The following is an 18609-nucleotide window of genomic DNA, read 5'->3' on the forward strand; positions in this document are numbered from 1 at the left end:
GACTCTGCGACGATACATATTCATGTCAAAGTCTGGCACTAACACAAATAGGTTTACGTCGCAGCCTCAGAGGCTGTCTTTTGCGATCCGGGAGGAGATGATTTGATGGGAAGAGTTGTGACGTTGATTTGACCATTGAATTTTGGTCACAAACGTTGAAACAACATGGTGTTTGACAACATTTATTCAATGTCAGGTTTTGACGTTGATTTGATCATTGGAATTTGGTCATTTCCCAACCAATATTCTACAACTCAAACACAACGTTGAAACAACATGCTTTTTGACGACATTTAATCAATGTTGGGTTCTGACGTTGATTTGACCGATGAATTTTGGTCATAAACATTGAAACAACATAGTGTTTGACAACGTTCATTCAATATCAGGTTGTGACGTTGATTTGACCATTGAATTTTGGTCATTTTCCAACCAATATTCTACAACACAAATACAACGTTGAAACAACATGCTTTTTAACAACGTTTATTCAATGTTGGGTTCTGACGTTGATTTGACCTTTGAGTTTTGGTCATAAATTTTGAAACAACATACTTTTTGACAACGTTTATTCAATTTCCGGTTGTGACGTTGATTTGACCAATGAATTTTGGTCATTTTCCAACCAATATTCTACACCCCAAATGCAACGTTGAAACAACATGCTTTTTGATGACGTTTAATCAATGTTGGGTTCTGACGTTGATTTGACCATTGAATTTTGGTCACAAACGTTGAAACAACATGCTTTTTGACAACGTTTATTCAATGTCAGGTTGTGATGTTGATTTGACATTGAAATTTGGTCATTTTCCAACCAATATTCTACAACACAAATACAACGTTGAAACAACATACTTTTTGACGACGTTCAATCAATGTTGGGTTCTGACGTTGATTTGACCATTGAATTTTGGTCACAAACGTTGAAACAACATGCTTTTTGACGACGTTAAATCAATGTTGGGTTCTGACGTTGATTTGACCATTGAATTTTGGTCATAAACTTTGAAACAACATATTGTTTGACAAAGTTTATTCAATGTCAGGTTGTGATGTTGGTTTGACAATTGAAATTTGGTCATTTTCCAACCAATTATCTACAACACAAATACAACGTTGAAACAACATGCTTCTTGACGACGTTCAATCAATGTTGGGTTCTGACGTTGGTTTGACCATTGAATTTTGGTCATAAACGTTGAAACAACATGCTTTTTGACGACGTTTGATCAATGTTGGGTTCTGACGTTGATTTGACCATTGAATTTTGGTCATAAACATTGAAACAACATAGTGTTTGACAAAGTTTATTCAATGTCAGGTTGTGATGTTGGTTTGACCATTGAAATTTGGTCATTTTCCAACCAATATTCTACAACACAAATACAACGTTGAAACAACATGCTTCTTGACGACGTTCAATCAATGTGGGGTTCTGACGTTGGTTTGACCATTGAATTTTGGTCATAAACGTTGAAACAACATGCTTTTTGACGACGTTTAATCAATGTTGGGTTCGGATGTTGATTTGACCATTTAAATTTGGTCATTTTCCAACCAATATTCTGCAACACAAATACAACGTTGAAACAACATGCTTCTTGACGACGTTCAATCAATGTTGGGTTCTGACGTTGATTTGACCATTGAATTTTGGTCATAAACGTTGAAACAACATACTTTTTGACAACTTTTATCAAATGTCAGGTTCTGACGTTGATTTGACCAATGAAATGTGGTCATTTCCCAACCAACAACGTGGATCCAACTTTAGACATCGACCTGGTCTCAATTTACAAACACAACTATTTTGCAACATTGTACCAAAGTCAGTCTTTAAAGGACATATAATCAACGTTGTATCATCGTCTTGTGCCTGCTGGGCCGCCACCGGTGCGATACAGACTCTGCGACGATACATATTCATGTCAAAGTCTGGCACTAACACAAATAGGTTTACGTCGCAGCCTCAAAGGCTGCCTTTCGCTATCCGGGAGGAGATGATTTGACGGGGAAAGAAAACAGGTAGCGCCGTGAAAGTTTGCACCCAAACTCTGCACGCGTCGCAGCCTCTCGTTTCGGAGATGTTTGTTTAGCCCGTCGCGGCGGAAAGAAATCAGAGGAGGACTGACTCTGAAGTGATTGATCTCCTACATGGCGGAGGAGGCTCCTATTCTCCCAAGTATCAACGTAGAAAGGCTATTATGCCAGTCTTCCACATCCATTCTGAGGCCACTTCCCGGGTAACAACAAGGTGTTGCTATGATAATAATCATAATATGTCAAGTATCAGCAGCCATCAGAGATGCTAGTCTCACTTTAATGATTCTGGGAAATTGAGGATTACCCGGGATATGAGAGCAAGCCTACAGTTTTCATATAGTGTGGGAGGTTGCGGGGCTCTGTATTAGTAATCACAGGGGAGAGCCGAGAGGTGGGAGAGAAAATCTGCTTCTTCTCTTCTCCCATTCATCATCGCCGTCCTCTGGTGAGGAAACATGGCAAATGGCCAAATGAATGCACTTCATAAAGCGCAAATGTCTCCTCTGATGTGCGAGGGGATGGAGGGGGTCGGGGTGTGGTAGATTTCCACAGATATATTATTGTCAAACTCCACTGCCCCCCGCTCCTCGGCGGTATTATGATATTGTCGGGGATTTTACAATGAGATTTGGCGAGCAGTTACCATAACCGCGTTACGGTGATGGCAGCACTTTTCAACGGTGGAGCATATATTGTCTGACTGGTGTGATAAGTTTCCTCACTCCTTCTTATTTTTTTTAATTTTTTTCCTGTGTCGGGATGCTTTTGTAATTCAAAAGACCAAAATGTAAAAGTGCACTGCAAAAACTGCAATCTAAGTAAGAGTATATACTGTATATACTGTAATATTGTACATGGTCATTGGTTTATATTGTATATATGTTATAGACATAATATAATATATCTGTATATAAATTACTCTGTACACATATTATGTATATATTCGTATATATGTTAGATTTTTTAATTTTATTTTTTTTAATTTTTTTTTTTATAGCTATATTAGTCTATTTATACCTGCATTGTCCTTTCCATCATTGTAACTGAGCTACTGTGTTGAACAATTTCCCTTGTGGATCATTAAAGTGTGTCTAAGTCTAAGTAAATATGTCAAAGAAGGGTGATATTTGCTTATTTTCCGTCCGACAAGATAATTCTTCTCACTAAGCAGATTTTATGTTAGAGTGTTTTACTTGTTTTAAGGGTTTTGCTCCTAAATGATCTCAGTAAGATATGACAGCTCGTTGCTGAGATTTGATGACCTATATTGAGTGAAACATGCTTGAAACTAGAATATCAACTCTTGCAAAGCTGTGTCATCAACATTCACATGTAGAGATGTCCGATAATATCGGCCGATAAATGCTTTAAAACGTAATATCAGAAATTTAAATTTAAATTTTTAATTATCGGTATCTTTTTTTTTTTTTTTTTTTTTAAATTAAATCAACATAAAAATAACAAGATACACTTACAATTAGTGCACCAACCCCAAAAAAACCTCCCTCCCCCATTTACACTCATTCACAGAAAATGGTTGTTTCTTTATTATTAATATTCTGCTTCCTACATTATATATCAATATATATCAATACAGTCTGCAAGGGATACAGTCCGTAAGCACACATGATTGTGCGTGCTGCTGCTCCACTAATAGTACTAACCTTTAACAGTTCATTTGACTCATTTTCATTAATTACTAGTTTCTATGGAACTGTTTTTATATTGTTTTACTTTCTTTTTTATTCAAGAAAATGTTTTAAATTTATTTATCTTACTTTATTTTTGTATTTTTTTTTAAAAGGACCTTATCTTCATCATACCTGGTTGTCCAAATTAGGCATAATAATGTGTTAATTCCACGACTGTATATATCGGTATCGGTTGATATCGGTATCGGTAATTAAAGAGTTGGATAATATCAGAATATCGGATATCGGCAAAAAGCCATCATCGGACATCCCTATTCACATGTATGAAGCTGCTTTTTCAAAGTAATAATTTCTTATTTCAAGCACGAAATTTAAAAAAAACATGACTTTGACACAATTGTGTCCCATAATTAAACGGACAGTTAATATTTTTTAAACATTTAACATGTGACATTTCAAAAAAAATTTGAACAGAAATAGTTCATGCACATTCAGATACATTCTTTAAAATTACGATTAAAAAAAAAATTGGCCGGGGGCCGGGCTGTAAATATATATATATATATATATATATATATATATATATATATATATATATATATATATATATATATATATATATATATATATATATATATATATATATATATATATATATATATATATATATATATATACTATATTCCTTGCTCACTAATTGACTGAAAGAGCACGCACTTGGCGCGATGATGTCATGTTATCGATGGGAAAATGCATTTTTAGACAATAGGATTTGCCTGAGCGTTGCCTTTTTGCCTTTCCATTAAGAAAAATAAACTAGTTTTGAGTGTAAAGTTGCTGGTTTCAAGAAATGTAATGCCGAGTGCATATCATTATGTCAAGATAATGGCACTAGAATGTACTTAATTTAAGAATATTTTTCAACATATTGAGGAAAAAAGGTCTCATATTTGTTTTTGCTACCAAGAAAAGTGCACTTGTTATTATTGAGAATATACTTATTTTAAGGTATTTTGGGGTTCTGAGGTTAGCTAATTTGACTTGTTTTGGAAAGTCTTGACAAGCCAAATTTTCTTGTTCTATTGGCAGATAATTTTGCTTAGTTCAAATAAAATACCCCTCATTTTTGTATTTTTTTTCCTTGTTTTTGAACACTGACTTTTTGCAGTGTGGATGAGATATCGGGACAGGAAGCACCTCCTAATAAGGTGGTCAGTGCCACAGGGAGGTGCTATGGCTCTGTAACCCCCCCCCCCCCCCCCCCACACTTCTTCTCCACGTCATCCTCGTAATGTCACATGCAGAATGTTTATTTTAGTACAAGAAGTCACACACTCTGCAACATGGCCAAATTGAATTCAGGAAAACAATTGGCAAAAAAAAAAAAGGCCTGAAATAGTGAGTGGAAACTAAAAAACAAATTAAATCCAAATATATATTTTTTATTTTAATCCAAGAACGCTATCACGACATGCATCAATAATAAAGAATTATTAGAATTTTGATAATAAATTAGAATAATAATTTTGTATTCACATTATTCATAAGCGTCGACAAAACATAATTATATTAAATATCTCATTAAAATGTTTGTTATTAAATGTCACAGTAGAGATGTTTTAATACAAAGTAAAAAAACAATAAATATGTGGGGGGTTTTTAATTGTTTTTTTTATTAATCAGTCCAACAAAATAATACACAATAATACCATAATAATACAATTCCAATTCCAAAACCAAGCAACATTCAGAATAGCAATCAACAGAGCAACTGAAAATGTGTATGTTTTTTTAGTAATTTGTCAAAGTTGTTTGGGTATTGAAAATATGTATTAATAAATGTATATGATATATTGTGACAGTGGAGATATTTTAATACACATTAATAACATTTTTGTATATTTTTTTAAGTTGTTTGGGTATTAAAACTACATATTAAAAAATGTGACAGTAAATATATTTTTTTAAACAGTAATATTTTTTTTATAATTTGTTAAAGTTGTTTGGTTATTAAAAACATATGTATTGATAAATGTAAATGATGAATTGTTACAGTGGAGATATTTTAATACACAGTAATATTTTTTTAATAATTTGTTAAAGTGGTTTGGGTATTACAAATATGTATTAATAAATGTATATGAGAAATTCTCACAGTAGAGATATTTTAATACAAAGTAAATAAACAGTAAGTATGTGTTTCTTTTATTTTATTAATCAGTCCAACAAAATAATACACAATAATACCATAATAATAGAATTCCATTTTCAAAACCAAGCAACATTCAGAATAGCAATCAACAGAGCAACTGAAAATGTATATGTGTTTTTTAATAATTTGTCAAAGTTGTTTGGGTATTAAAAATATGTATTAATAAATGTATATGATACATTGTGACAGTGGAGATATTTTAATACACAGTAATAATATTTTTGTATAATTTTTTTAAGTTGTTTGGGTATTAAAACTATGTATTAATAAATGCATATGATTAATTGTGACAGTAAATATATATTTTTTTACACAGTAATATTTTTTATAATTTGTTAAAGTTGTTTGGTTATTTAAAAAATACTTATTAATACATGTATATGATAAATTGTCACAGTGGAGATATTTTAATACACAGTAATATTTTTTATAATTTGTTATAGTTGTTTGGTTATTAAAAAACATGTATTAATAAATGTATATGATCAATTGTCACAGCGGAGATATTTTAATACACAGTAATATTTTTTTAAATCATTTTTTTAAAGTAGTTTGGGTATTAAAAATATGTATTAATAAATGTATATGATACATTGTGACAGTGGAGATATTTTAATACATAGTAATAATATTTTTGTATGTATTTTTTAAGTTGTTTGGGTATTAAAACTATGTATTAATACATGTATATGATAAATTGTGACAGTAAATGTATTTTTTTACACAGTAATATTTTTTTATAATTTGTTAAAGTTGTTTGGTTATTTAAAAAATATGTATTAATACATGTATATGATAAATTGTCACAGTGGAGATATTTTAATACACAGTAATATTTTTTTAAAATAATTTGTTAACGTGGTTTGGGTTATTAAAACTATGTATTAATAAATGTATAAGATAAATTGTGACAGTAAATATATTTTTTTGCACACTAATATTTTTTATAATTTGTTAAAGTTGTTTGATTATTAAAAAAATATGTATTAATAAATGTATATGATGAATTGTCACAGTGGAGATATTTTAATACAAAGTAATATTTATTTAATAATTTGTTAAAGTGGTTTGGGCATTAAAAATATGTATTTAATAAATGTATATGAGAAATTCCCACAGTGGAGATATTTTAGTACACAGTCATATTGTTTTCGTAATTTTTTTTAAAGTTGTTTGGGTATTATAAATATGTATTAATAAATGTATATGATAAATTGTGACAGTAAATATATTTTTTTACACAGTAATATTTTTTATAATTTTTTATAGTTGTTTGGTTATTAAAAAAAACATGTATTAATAAATGTATATGATGAATTGTCACAGTGGAGATATTTTAATACACAGTAATATTTTTTTAAATAATTTGTTAACGTGGTTTGGGTTATTAAAACTATGTATTAATAAATGTATAAGATAAATTGTGACAGTAAATATATTTTTTTGCACACTAATATTTTTTATAATTTGTTAAAGTTGTTTGATTATTAAAAAAATATGTATTAATAAATGTATATGATGAATTGTCACAGTGGAGATATTTTAATACAAAGTAATATTTATTTAATAATTTGTTAAAGTGGTTTGGGCATTAAAAATATGTATTTAATAAATGTATATGAGAAATTCCCACAGTGGAGATATTTTAGTACACAGTCATATTGTTTTCGTAAAAATTTTTAAAGTTGTTTGGGTATTATAAATATGTATTAATAAATGTATATGATAAATTGTGACAGTAAATATATTTTTTTACACAGTAATATTTTTTATAATTTTTTATACTTGTTTGGTTATTAAAAAAACATGTATTAATAAATGTATATGATGAATTGTCACAGTGGAGATATTTTAATACACAGTAATATTTTTTTTATAATTTGTTAAAGTGGTTTGGGTTTTAAAAATATGTATTAATAAATGTACATTATACTTTCTGACAGTGGAGATATTTTAATACACAGTAATAATATGTTTGTATAATTTGTCAAAGTTGTTTGGGTATTACAACTATGTATTAATACATGTATATGATAAATTGTGACAGTAAATATATTTTTTTATACAGTAATATTTTTTTTATAATTTGTTAAAGTTGTTTGGTTATTTAAAACATATGTGTCAATAAATGTATATGATAAATTGTCACAGTGGAGATATTTTAATAGACAGTTATAATATTTTTTTAATAATTTGTTAAAGTGTTTTGGGTATTAAAAATATGTACTAATAAATGTGTATGATAAATTCTCACAGTGGAGACATTTTAATACACAGTAAATACATAGTAAATATATTTTTATATAATAAATATGTAAAGTGGTTTGAGGGATTGAAATATTTATTATTAAATGTATATGATACATTGTCACTGTGGCTGTATGTTTAATACACAGTAAATAAACAGTAAATAAACAGTAAAAATGTGTTCATAATTTGTTAAAGTGGTGTGGGGAAAAAAGACAGTAGACATTACAGTAAATATATTTACTGAAACTATTTTACAGTATTTCTATTTTATGATTGAGTTTTGGCTGTAAATATTTTCTTACCTGCAGGGTAAGTTTACTGCCATTTAATTTCCCCAAATCTACAAAACCTTGCACCAATCAGGACAAGCTAACACGATGAAATTAAAGCGGCACAATGGCTGCATGCTTTTTTTATTTTTTTTATTTTTTTAAGGGAACTAATCTGGGCCATGTTCTGGTGCCACGTGTTTACTGTTTGTGTGATTAGTACAATTATGCTTTTTTTTTTTTTTTACACACACAGGCCCCCTTTTGTAGGGCTCTATTAATTACTATATTGATTCAACTTAACACCTAATGCCCGTGCAACATAAATCATATTTTCCACTTAATTGTTGTGTTTCCAACTAATTAAGGGCAAAGCTGTTGTGGTTTGGATAGTGGGGAGGGGGGGGGGGGGTGTATAATAATGTTATTTACTATTTATTCCCTTGGCTGTCACAATGCAAAGTAATGCGATTAGATTGTTTAAGTTTGTTTTTTTAATGATAAAAACATTGTATGACTGCTTTTTATTTCATTATTATTTCTTAATTAGAGCCTATTCTGCAGAGTGGTTTCTCCTGGAGTGTGCGGAAGCAAAGGGGTCAAAGGAGGCGCTCCAATAAGAGTCGGTCTGGCTATAATTACAGCCTCAAAATGGCATATTTACCATCTCCGCCAGCGAGGTCGCGCCTTCTGTCGCAGTAAACGTAGCGGAGTATGAAAAGAGCCAATTACGGCACACTGGGCGACCTTTTAACAACTATTACCGCATCCCATCAACACATTATCATGATGGAAGATAGCGAGAATCACCACGTCGGCGTGTTGACGCGCGGCCCCGGTGACGGGCGGCGTGCTTTGAAGGATGGGCACAATAAAGGGAGACAAGTGCGAGGGGGAAAGAAAGGAGACAGAGAGAGATAGGAGTGGGGGGGGCTGAACAATACAGTACATTAGCTGTGGATGTCAAGCACCCCGCTCGCTCCCAATGAAAAGCACAACAAATAAGACGTTGGCCTGTTTGTATTCATTATCAGTCAGCACATGCCCCGGCTCCTGCATTAAACATTAGACTGCCTCTGATGTCTGCTTAACAGTTTAATTCCCTCCCCACCGCTCAGCCTGTCATAATAAACCCAGCCAAGCACACACAAAGTCAAATAAGAGTGTGAGGGGCCCGCCTTTGTGTATATCTGTTTGTATGTATGGCTGTCCTCGTCAGCGTGTGTGTGCGTGTGTGTATGTGTGTGTGTGCGTGTGTGTGTGTGTGTGTGTGTGTGTGTTGCTGGTTGAGCGACATACACGTCATTCATAATAGCCCCCCATTGCCCGCCTTGCCTTTATTGTAGTTTATCTGATCACAGATTAAGTAGATCTCAAGAGTGGCTGACCTCCCGAGTGTGTGTTTTGGATGCTAGCGTGTGTGTGTGTGTGTGTGTGTGTGTGTGTGTGTGTGTTTGTGTGTGTGTGTGTGTGTTTCTACCCTTCTTGAGACATCAACAAGGGAAAGTAGCGTCCATATGAGGACCGGTGAACATATGTAATAACAAGTGTGTGTAAGAAATAAAACATTTGGCGAAAAATAATTTAAAAAAAATAAATAAAATATACATATATATATATATATATATATATATTTTTTTTTTTTAAAATATATTTTCAATATTTAATTTCTATATTTATACAGAGACATACTGTAATAACGAAGTAAATAATAAATATTAAAAACCAATAACAAACAAAACATGCAAAAAAATTGAAGTGCTCCCCCTCTGGCCAACATATGTAATAACAAGTGTGTGTAAGAAATTGAAATGCGCCCCCTTTGGCGAAAAATAATTTAAAAGGAAAAAAAAAATATATATATATATATATATATTTTTTTTTTATACAGAGACATACTGTAATTACTTGAAGTAAATAGTAAAGATTAAAAACCAATAACAAACAAACAAAAATTCACTAAAATATTACCTTTTTTATATTTGCATAGTATGTATATATTATTAATGTTGTAAATACACATCTTTATATATCTGGAAAGGGTGGTCCTAAAGAGGTAGGCATTTTTCGGAGGTCTCTAGAAGGTATGAAATACAAGAATGTGTGTGTGTGTGTGTGTGTGTGTTTCTACCCTTCTTGAGACATCAACAAGGGAAAGTATATGAGGACCGGTGAACAAGTTAGTGTGTGTAAAAAAATTGAAGTGCTCCCCCTCTGGCCAACATATGTAATAACAAGTGTGTGTAAGAAATTGAAAATTTGGCGAAAAATCATTAAAAAATAAAATAAAATAAAAAAATAAATATATATATATATATATATATATATATATATATATATATATATATATATATATATATATATATATATATATATATATATATATATATATATATATATATATGTATATATATATATGTATATATATATATATATATATATATATATATATATATATATATATATATATATATATATATATATATATATATATATATATATATATATATATATATATATATATTAATATATTTTCAATATTTAATTTCAATATTTATACAGAGACATACTGTAATAACGAAGTAAATAATAAAGATTAAAAACCAATAACAAACAAAACATGCAAAAAAATTGAAGTGCTCCCCCTCTGGCCAACATATGTAATAACAAGTGTGTGTACGAAATTGAAATGCGCCCCCTTTGGTGAAAAATTATTTAAAAAAAACATATATATATATATATATATATATATATATATATATATATATATATATATATATATATATATATATATATATATATATATATATATATATATATATATATATATATATATATATATATATATATATATATATATATATATATAGGAGTACATACGTTTTTACTTCTTCTCACTCCTTTTCGGATATGTTCACATTATTGTTATTTTCATTTCTTGTTTATTTTTGCTTTTTATTATTACTATTATTATTATTATTGTTTTGTTATTCATTCTTGTTTTTTTTTTGCAAAATTTGTTTGTTTTTGTTTTGTCTACATATTCGAAATAAACATGAAAATATATGTGTATATATATATATATATATATATATATATATATATATATATATATATATATATATATATATATATATATATATATATATATAAATATATATATATATATATATATATATATATATATATATATATATATATATATATATATATATATATATATATATATACAGAGGCATACTGTAATAACTTGAAGTAAATAGTAAAGATTAAAAACCAATAACAAACAAACAAAAATGAACTAAAAGCTTACTTTTTTATATTTGCATAGTATGTATATATTATTAATGTTGTAAATACAAATCTTTATATATCTAGAAAGGGTGGTCCTGAAGAGGTAGGCATTTTTCAGTAAATGACAAATAAAATGTCTATTGAAATGAAAGGAAAGGCATAGTGTTAAAAACTATTAACTTTTGTTTATGTATTTAAAAACTGTTAAAATAGCAGCAATGAAAACAACAAAACAAAATCTAACTTCCTCAAAAAGAAAATCATGTTGTGACGTTTAAAAAACTGCAGACTGATATATTGATTATTGATTAACTCTTGGCAGTTTTAGCACTCTAAAAGACTCTGCCTCTTCTCCCAGCAGACACAAGACATTGAAACAACGTTGAGAACTTGTTGAATTAGGTCCTGACGTTGAGTCATTCAAACATAACGTTGAAACAACATGCTTTTTGACCACATTTAATCAATGTTGGGTTCTGACGTTGACTTGACCATTGAATTTTGGTCATTTTCCAACCAATATTCTACAACACAAATACAACGTTGAAACAACATGCTTTTTGACGACATGTAATCAATGTTGGATTCTGACGATGATTGATTGGTAATTTCCCAATCAATAATCTGCAACTCAACCATAACGTTGAAACAACATGCTTTTTGACAACGTTTATTCAATGTCATGTTGTGACGTTGATTTGACCATTGAAATTTGGTCATTTCCCGACCAATATTCTACAACTCAAACATAACGTTGAAACAACATGCTTTTTGACGACATTTAATTATCGTTGGGTTCTGATGTTGATTTGAGCATTGAATTTTGGTCATTTTCCAACCAATATTCTGCAACACAAATACAACGTTGAAACAACATGCTTTTTGACGACATTTAATCAATGTTGGGTTCTGACGTTGATTTGACCATTGAATTTTGGTCATTTCCCAACCAATATTCTACAACTCAAATACAACGTTGAAACAACATGCTTTTTGACGACATGTAATCAATGTTGGATTCTGACGATGATTGATTGGTAATTTCCCAATCAATAATCTGCAACTCAAACATAACGTTGAAACAACATGCTTTTTGACAACGTTTATTCAATGTCATGTTGTGACGTTGATTTGAGCATTGAAATTTGGTAATTTCCCAACCAATATTCTACAACTCAAACATAACGTTGAAACAACATGCTTTTTGACGACATTTAATTATCGTTGGGTTCTGATGTTGATTTGAGCATTGAATTTTGGTCATTTTCCAACCAATATTCTGCAACACAAATACAACGTTGAAACAACATGCTTTTTGACGACATGTAATCAATGTTGGATTCTGACAATGATTGATTGGTCATTTCCCAATCAATAATCTGCAACTCAAACATAACGTTGAAATAACATGCTTTTTGACGACATTTAATCAATGCCAGGTTCTGACGTTGATTTGACCATTGAAATTTGGTCATTTCCTAACCAATATTCTACAACTCAAATACAACGTTGAAACAACATACTTTTTGATGACATGTAATCAATGTTGGATTCTGACGATGATTGATTGGTCATTTCCCAATCAATAATCTGCAACTCAAACATAACGTTGAAACAACATGCTTTTTGACGACATTTAATCAATGTCAGGTTCTGATGTTGATTTGACCATTGAATTTTGGTCATTTCCCAACCAATATTCTGCAACTCAAACATAACGTTGAAACAACATGCTTTTTGACGACGTTTAATCAATGTTGGGTTCTGACGTTGATTTGATCATCGAAACTTGGTCATTTCCCAACCAAAATTCTACAACACAAATACAACGTTGAAACAACATGCTTTTTGACAACGTTTAATCAATGCCAGGTTCTGACGTTGATTTGACCATTGAAATTTGGTCATTTTCCAACCAATATTCTACAACACAAATACAACGTTGAAACAACATGCTTTTTGACGACATGCAATCAATGTTGGATTCTGACGATGATTGATTGGTAATTTCCCAATCAATAATCTGCAACTCAAACATAACGTTGAAACAACATGCTTTTTGACAACGTTTATTCAATGTCATGTTGTGACGTTGATTTGACCATTGAAATTTGGTCATTTCCCAACCAATATTCTACAACTCAAACATAACGTTGAAACAACATGCTTTTTGACGACATTTAATTATCGTTGGGTTCTGATGTTGATTTGAGCATTGAATTTTGGTCATTTTCCAACCAATATTCTGCAACACAAATACAACGTTGAAACAACATGCTTTTTGACGACATTTAATCAATGTTGTGTTCTGACGTTGATTTGACCATTGAATTTTGGTCATTTCCCAACCAATATTCTACAACTCAAATACAACGTTGAAACAACATACTTTTTGACGACATGTAATCAATGTTGGGTTCTGACAATGATTGATTGGTCATTTCCCAATCAATAATCTGCAACTCAAACATAACGTTGAAACAACATGCTTTTTGACGACATTTAATCAATGCCAGGTTCTGACGTTGATTTGACCATTGAAATTTGGTCATTTCCTAACCAATATTCTACAACTCAAATACAACGTTGAAACAACATACTTTTTGATGACATGTAATCAATGTTGGATTCTGACTATGATTGATTGGTCATTTCCCAATCAATAATCTGCAACTCAAACATAACGTTGAAACAACATGCTTTTTGACGACATTTAATCAATGTCAGGTTCTGATGTTGATTTGACCATTGAATTTTGGTCATTTCCCAACCAATATTCTGCAACTCAAACATAGCGTTGAAACAACATGCTTTTTGACGACGTTTAATCAATGTTGGGTTCTGACGTTGATTTGATCATCGAAACTTGGTCATTTCCCAACCAAAATTCTACAACACAAATACAACGTTGAAACAACATGCTTTTTGACGACGTTTAATCAATGCCAGGTTCTGACGTTGATTTGACCATTGAAATTTGGTCATTTTCCAACCAATATTCTACAACACAAATACAACGTTGAAACAACATGCTTTTTGACGACATGCAATCAATGTTGGATTCTGACGATGATTGATTGGTAATTTCCCAATCAATAATCTGCAACTCAAACATAACGTTGAAACAACATGCTTTTTGACAACGTTTATTCAATGTCATGTTGTGACGTTGATTTGACCATTGAAATTTGGTCATTTCCCAACCAATATTCTGCAACTCAAACATAACGTTGAAACAACATGCTTTTTGACGACGTTTAATCAATGTTGGGTTCTGACGTTGATTTGACCATTGAAATTTGGTCATTTCCTAACCAATATTCTACAACTCAAATACAACGTTGAAACAACATACTTTTTGATGACATGTAATCAATGTTGGATTCTGACGATGATTGATTGGTCATTTCCCAATCAATAATCTGCAACTCAAACATAACGTTGAAACAACATGCTTTTTGACGACGTTTATTCAATGTCATGTTGTGACGTTGATTTGACCATTGAAATGTGGTCATTTCCCAACCAGTATTCTACAACTCAAACATAACGTTGAAACAACATGCTTTTTGACGACATGTAAGCAATGTTGGATTCTGACGATGATTGATTGGTCATTTTCCAACCAATATTCTACAACTCAAACACAACGTTGAAACAACATGCTTTTTGACGACATTTAATTATCGTTGGGTTCTGATGTTGATTTGACCATTGAATTTTGGTCATTTCCCAACCAATATTCTGCAACTCAAACATAGCGTTGAAACAACATGCTTTTTGACGACATGTAATCAATGTTGGAATCTGACGTTTATTTTAGCATTGAATTTTGGTCATTTCCCAATCAATAATCTGCAACTCAAACATAACGTTGAAACAACATGCTTTCTGACGACGTTTAATCAATGTTGGGTTCTGACGTTGATTTGACCATTGAAATTTGGTCATTTCCTAACCAATATTCTACAACTCAAATACAACGTTGAAACAACATGCTTTTTGATGACATGTAATCAATGTTGGATTCTGACGATGATTGATTGGTCATTTCCCAATCAATAATCTGCAACTCAAACATAACGTTGAAACAACATGCTTTTTGACAACGTTTATTCAATGTCATGTTGTGACGTTGATTTGACCATTGAAATGTGGTCATTTCCCAACCAGTATTCTACAACTCAAACATAACGTTGAAACAACATGCTTTTTGACGACATGTAAGCAATGTTGGATTCTGACGATGATTGATTGGTCATTTTCCAACCAATATTCTACAACTCAAACACAACGTTGAAACAACATGCTTTTTGACGACATTTAATTATCGTTGGGTTCTGATGTTGATTTGACCATTGAATTTTGGTCATTTCCCAACCAATATTCTGCAACTCAAACATAGCGTTGAAACAACATGCTTTTTGACGACATGTAATCAATGTTGGAATCTGACGTTTATTTTAGCATTGAATTTTGGTCATTTCCCAATCAATAATCTGCAACTCAAACATAACGTTGAAACAACATGCTTTCTGACGACGTTTAATCAATGTTGGGTTCTGACGTTGATTTGACCATTGAAACTTGGTCATTTCCCAACCAAAATTCTACAACACAAATACAACATTGAAACAACATGCTTTTTGACTACGTTTAATCAATGTTGGGTTCTGACGTTGATTTGAACAATTAATTTTGGTCATTTCCCAACCAATATTCTACACCTCAAACATAACGTTGAAACAACATGCTTTTTGACGACATTTAATCAATGTCAGGTTCTGACGTTGATTTGACCATTGAATTTTGGTCATTTCCCAACCAATATTCTGCAACTCAAACATAGCGTTGAAACAACATGCTTTTTGACGATGTTTAATCAATGTTGGGTTCCGACGTTGATTTGACCATTGAATTTTGGTCATTTCCTAACCAATATTCTACAACTCAAATACAACGTTGAAACAACATGCTTTTAGTTTAAAAAAAAATCAACTAATAAAATGCACTTAAAAAAAATGGTGTAATAATAGTATTCACTGTTAGAAGCGGCCCTCTGGGGCCCAACATTACTGCCATGTGGCCCTCGGTGAAAACCACTCTGACACATCTGTGTTTCGGAGAAGAAAGAAAAGAGATAAAATTGCTATGGTATGAAAAGGGAGTAGGGTTAAATAAGTTCTGCTTCTTCCTACTCCTTTTCGGACGTGCTGTCATGAAACAAGTGGAAGTACACTACCGTTCAAAAGTTTGGGGTCACCCAAACAATTTTGTGGAATAGCCTTCATTTCTAAAAAGAATAGACTGTCGAGTGTCAGATGAAAGTTCTCTTTTTCTGGCCATTTTGAGCGTTTAATTGACCCCACAAATGTGATGCTCCAGAAACTCAATCGGCTGAAAGGAAGGTCGGTTTTGTAGCTTCTGTAACGAGCTCAACTGTTTTCAGATGTGTGAACATGATTGCACAAGGGTTTCCTAATCATCAATTAGCCTTCTGAGCCAATGAGCAAACACATTGTACCATTAGAACACTGGAGTGATAGTTGCTGGAAATGGGCCTCTATACACCTATGTAGATATTGCACCAAAAAGCAGATATTTGCAGCTAGAATAGTCATTTACCACATTAGCAATGTATAGAGTGTATTTCTTTCAAGTTAAGACTAGTTTAAAGTTATCTTCATTGAGAAGTACAGTGCTTTTCCTTCAAAAATAAGGACATTTCAATGTGACCCCAAACTTTTGAACGGTAGTGTATGTGACGCGTCACATTGTATCGTATGCATGTTCCACATAAACTGATAACTAGATAGGACAGCTTTAGTCCAATTGTACTGTCAAACCTCAGTGTGTGTGCACCTCTTCCATTGTTATCTCAGCATTACTTAGCATGTTATTCCATGTGTTACAACAACAGAATCCTTCTATTTATTTAACTTCTTCTTTCAGCCGTCGTTGGTCGGTGTGTTTATTTTCTGTTTGTGTGTGTTTTCTTTCTCCTCCTGGTCGCGCCCGCTATCTCGCCGCCGCAGCCAGAGGTTGGCATCATAACAGTCTCCTTTAGCGAGCCTGGCAGACCGCTACCAAGACGGCCACCCACAAAAAAAATGAAAAATCACGGAGACGAATGGGCAGACTGGTAAGCCATGATTGGATTAATTACATCACAGGTGTCAAACTCAAGGCCCGGGGGCCAGATTTGGCCCGCCGCGTCAATTTTGCGTGGCCCCTCCGAAAGGACCTTATCTTTTCTTAATAAATGTATTACAAAAATAAATGCGATTACATATATTTACACTTTAATAATCTCTAATGATAAAACTAAATATGATATCATCATGCGTTTCAAAACAATGTTATTGTGTTTTCCTCGTTTTTGTATTTACTTCCTATCAGTGCTCTTATTTTGGTTTCCACTTCCTGCTTGTTCCGCTGAGCACTGTTCATTCACACACCTGCTGTTGATTGGCAGCTGGCCAATCAACATGTATGCTATTTATGCCTTGTCTCGAGCCCTCCTCGGTGCTCCATGATAGCACTTTATGTTGGAGCTGTTGTATGCAAGACTGCTTCATTTCTCTGTTGATGATCATTCAAGTCATCTTACCTGCTTATCGTCCTCCTGGTTCTTGCATCTTGGGGTCACAAAAACGGCAGCCGTGCGAGTTCCCAACAGTTATTGTTCAAATAAAGAAAAATACTTAAATATCTGCTTGACTTATGATTTGGGTTCCATTATTTACATTTGTTTTAACTATTAAATGAACCTAAAATATATGTATGCATATACACTAGGGGTGTGGGGAAAAAATCGAGTCGAATTCGAATCGCGATTCTCACGTTGTGCGATTCAGAATCGATTCTCATTTTTAAAAAATCGATT

General features: G+C 31.8%; 1 long non-coding RNA gene across 1 annotated transcript in view; it reads left to right on the forward strand.

Annotated features, from left to right (window-relative positions):
• LOC133657629 (uncharacterized) overlaps positions 1-17901 on the forward strand; it is a 256487-nt gene extending 238586 nt beyond the window's left edge. The window contains exon 15 of the long non-coding RNA XR_009827305.1: positions 17759-17901. This is a non-coding gene — a long non-coding RNA (uncharacterized LOC133657629). The remainder of the gene's footprint in view (positions 1-17758) is intronic.
• Positions 17902-18609: the final 708 nt, after the last annotated feature.

The sequence above is a fragment of the Entelurus aequoreus genome, linkage group LG09 (assembly GCF_033978785.1).
Source record: "Entelurus aequoreus isolate RoL-2023_Sb linkage group LG09, RoL_Eaeq_v1.1, whole genome shotgun sequence".
Classification (NCBI taxonomy): domain Eukaryota; kingdom Metazoa; phylum Chordata; class Actinopteri; order Syngnathiformes; family Syngnathidae; genus Entelurus; species Entelurus aequoreus.